Source organism: Leptidea sinapis, chromosome 1 (genome assembly GCF_905404315.1).
Source record: "Leptidea sinapis chromosome 1, ilLepSina1.1, whole genome shotgun sequence".
Classification (NCBI taxonomy): Eukaryota; Metazoa; Arthropoda; class Insecta; order Lepidoptera; family Pieridae; genus Leptidea; species Leptidea sinapis.
The window spans coordinates 2,641,730-2,646,633 of record NC_066265.1 but is presented as its reverse complement, the minus strand read 5'-3'; positions in this window follow the sequence as shown (position 1 = coordinate 2,646,633).

Here is a 4,904-nt window from a genome sequence, read left to right as displayed (position 1 = left end):
GTTGTCCTACTTTCTGTAAATGCATCTGGTGAATGCACGCCCGCGTACACACTTCGCGTATGATAAGCTGTAGCTCATCAGGTCGTTTCCAAACATTGAAACACTTACTTCACATTGATAGATAGATAATTGCATACCATACAGACTTTAAAATAAAAAAATTATAGCAAACATCTTAAGCTAGTTATAGTCATAGGCACGCAATAGGCGGTCTTATCCCCTGAAGCGATCTCTATCAGACCATTCATTAAGATACAGAATATAATAATTTATTAAATCAGGAACTTGAAATTAAAGTCTATGAATATTCCTTTATTTAATTGAAGTTTAATAATAATTACAATAATATTAAATATATATGTTTAAACTACTAAATAAAACAAGTAAATGTACAATACCTATATATAATACAAAATAATAACTACTATATAAATACAATAACTTCAAATTGAGAATATTATACGCACAGACAATTACCTACATATCTCTTATACATTTGAAATATTATATGAAAAAACTCATTCATTTGAAAGAATTTATGTTTTGAGCACGCTTAATATAGAGTATTAAACTATTTCCACTACTTAACATTAAATAATTTAAACACGTTTAAAATTAGATAAGAACAAATCTTTGCGGAATTAAAAGACAAGAAAACTAATAGGAAGCCAATTATTTGTATACCGACTTCTAACAATTTATATTATAATAATACCAAATGGTTTATTATATTAATTTTTTTTTAAAAATCTACTTGTCTTGTCTACCTTGCTCCCGGCATCTATTCCATTTAATATGTAGTTTGTGTAAAAAGGCATAAATACGTACTATTATCTTTCTTTTTATGACAATAAGAAACGAGACGAGCAGGTCGTTCAGCTGATGGTAATTGATACACCCTGCCATTTACAATTTAGTGCCGCCCAGGCTTCTTGAAAAACCTAAAAAGTCTGAACGGCACTACACCTGCACTCGTCACCTTAAGAGATAAGGTTTAAAGTCTCATTTGCCCAGTAATTTCACTAGCTACGGCGCCCTTCGAACCGAAACACAGTAATGTTTACACATAACTGCTTCACGGCAGAAATAGGCGCCATTGTGGTACCCATAATCTAGCCGGTATCCAATGCAATGGTGTCTCCTACTGGTAATAACACTAATAAAATATACAATGATGAAAGGTGTACGGTTCGAGATTTGTGTTATCCCTACACCCACTTGCGTTATGTATCTCCGCTTTCGCGTATGAGTATAATTAATACATTTTCCATATGTGTAGAAAATATTCATGGTAAAACGAAATATAATAGTACGCTTTTGTACAAATTTACTTATAGGAGTGGAACATCGCGCATCACGTTGCACCCTGTCAGCGGTTGCGCTGGCGCGTGATGTGTTTTCACATTTTCCCCCAGTTCACGTTCGAGCAGCAATCGGTTCTCGTGTTCTCATAACCATTTAGACTATGTTCAATAAAGTAATTGTTCTTAAGTCTAGTTAAAGTTATGAATCCAACATAAACTAATCTGTACGGCAACCAGAACACCGTACATTACCTTGCGAAGAACCTAGATAAATTTAGTTTAATTCGGTTCCCTTATTCTAAAACCAAACTTTTATAAACAGCTACTAATTAAATTTTTCCTTGCGCTAGATACTAAATACCTAAGGTAGGCAGTCTCCAAATTGTATATTCAATATGCAACTTGGTTAAGTAGACCTTAAAATGTAGTACTGTCGGACTAAAGTTCAAGTATGACAACTACAGTGTGACTAGCGGCCGTTTACAATAACGTATATCTAGTTACGGATACAGTGCGGTTACCGGGGATACTAGTTACACAATATTTTCTCCCTTAAACAATCATATACGGCCACAAATACTTATATAGTATCGTTTTTACACTTTATCACAACACACGACGGCATTTTTAAATATTTTATTGAGACGCAAAGTGATCTATCACAGACGATGACAATTCTCATAATGGCCGCCTATCAGGCTTGTAGTAGTGTATGTGTGCGCGGGACTATGTATTTACACGTTAATCGCCTTGTTTTGGTGCTACACTGTTATGTAAGGTGATACGGAGTCCTTATTTTTTTACTAGTCCGTGATTACTTGTTATACTTACATAATGTTGTGACAGCAGCGAGTGCGGGCGTGAGTCGCGCGGCGCCGCCCCCCTACCCCGGCGTGCGAGCCCCGCCCCCCGCCGCCCCCGCCACCCCCGCGCCGCGGCACCAGCCACCGCCGCCCTACCCGCAACAGGTACGCTGCCACCCCACACTGATACACCCGAACACATTAACACTACATCACAAAATCATCATCTACTCTTCAATAAAAAAAACTTTTTAATTTTTTCAAAGCAATAATCCTCAGACAAATCTATTTTTTTTTAAATTTACAAAAAATTATGTTGGACACGTCATCGAATAACGTTTGAGAAAACTTATTTCAGTAAAGGGCGCTAGCAATATAATAAAAATTTTATAGTACATACTAAAAACTAAATGATTCCAATAATATACTCAATCTCTATAAACGACTATATTATGATATTATCTCAACCCTTAATTTCAACTCTCAACGAACTCAACGAACAAAAATACCGATCATATTTTATAAATTAACTCGTTTTAACTAAATCACATTAAAAATCGTAAGCACAAAAGTTCAACACATCGATATAAATTGATGACTGCAAATAAAAATACAGTAAATAATCATCGTTGTTATAAATACTATTTTTTTTGATACAGTAGTCAGTTTTGTTTGAGTTGATGAAGTTGACTTCATCAACTTACCCAGCCTGGGACTGAATCTGGGTTTTCATACCTCAAGTCTATTTTTAATCACCAATTCTAGTAATAAATCCATAAAATTGGAGAAAGAAAGGTCAGTTTCGCTAACTCTAACAATTAAAAGAAACTGATCTCCAAAATAGGCCACAGCTCGGATTAGGATAGCTACACTCCTTTTACCATAATCTTTCTGCTCTTAAAATCATGGAGAGCATAATGAACCAACACCTCTTTGAATATTGCCTATTAATGATCTGTTGGATATCTCTCACATGCATTTGGAGATGCCACGCAGGTCTCTCGGGAAATCGTCGATCAATGCCGTAAGAAATTTTGTCTTATTATTAAATTGAGTCCACAAAAAACTCCATTAGTCGAATCATGAAGTGTAGTTGTAGTTGTCGAGATTGTAGTCTACCTTTCCCTAACTGCCTCGCCTAGTATCGTAGTAAAGATTCCGCGGTCATCTGAAGGTACAGACAAATTTGCGTCTTAAATATAAATAGACCATGGCAATATTTCAAGCAGATTCTAGCTCTCTACAAACAATCCGGCCACTTAAAGGTTGTTGCTCTTATCTTTACTCAAATTTTCGGTGCTCTGGCACTCTGTGTAGAGATCGAGCGGGGTGCGTAAGATAAGCTTCTTTGTGTCTTCTACCGCATTTATCACGGGGAGTGTTCCGAAGGGTAATTTGACCTGATTCCTGATGCCGAATCGATTTTCACACGACAGGCCATAAGCTTGGATGTCATCCTCATATCGTATGTTATCATATCCACATATGTGTACAGTTCCTCTTGACATAGGTGCTTACAAAGAGCAAGACAAAACTGAAACTATCTTTGGGAACGCTGCAATAGTAGTAGCAATCGACCAGCAGATCAAATACCGTCAAAAGAGTTGGATAGGCCACACACTCCGTAGAGGTTCCAAACACATACCGAGGCAAGCCCTAGACTGTGACCCTGAAGGAAAATTCAAACGTGGCCTTCCAAAGCAAAAGCGAACTGTTATTGACGAAGCGAAAGCGATCGGAATTACTGAAGATTGTGATGCACTTTAGACGCTTTCTGTCCCTGCAATGGCTGACAGAAAATTAAGATATGGTTGACATATCTTAGGAAAGGTTGCTTTCCGGGCAACATAGCTATTACCCCTTCTATACCGTATGTTTTATACGTTTGTAAGGTTAACTTAACGGATCCACTTGATGTTTGTGCATTTACTCAACTACACCACAACAACCACGACAACACTACATTGCTCAAACTGCAGTAATCGTTTATAAGTTGTGCATGTTACTGTTTTTGATTTACTTGAATTTTTATCAATACAATTTTTTATTGTATTGATATAAATTCAACGGCTTCGTTTCAATGTTGTGAAGGTAATTCATATTTGCTTTGAAGTTTGCTTCGATAAGAATAAAAAAAAATTTGCTTTTTTTAAACGCCCTGCCAGATTATTTCATGAGAATATTATGTTTTTTATTCCAAAGCAAGATGGATATTTTATGCTTCGGTGAAGGATTACTATGACAGCATGTATTTAACTCGCACGCCTCTATTTCATATATTAAGATTGTTTTAAAAATTCCAAATAATTTTAGTGATTTGTTATTTTTTCCTTCTATTACCAAGAAATATTTGAATTATTAAATCATATAGATATATCTAAAGTCCTATATGAAGTAAAAATGGTTTTTGATGATTAAATAGCTAATTGATATTGACCTCCATAATCATACATAAAAGCTTCACTAAAATGAGTTAAAAGTTTTTGCGAGGGACTGTTGTAAAGCTAGCGGTAATGTGGATTATACCCTAACACATCCAATAAACACCCACAAACTATAGAATTGACTTCCATATTAAAAATAATGTAGCCATATATGAAATAAAGGTGCGTAACATCGACAGTGAACCCCAAGTCCCACTATAATGTACCTCGGCAATCGACGGACCATCAAATTATGTGCAAAAAATTTTGTGTTAAAATTTGATGGTACGTTGAAAAAGGCTCGTTACAGTGTGTGAGGGGCGTTGTTAGTGAATGAGGCGTGTTGTTGCATGTCGGTGGTCGATTGTCATCAG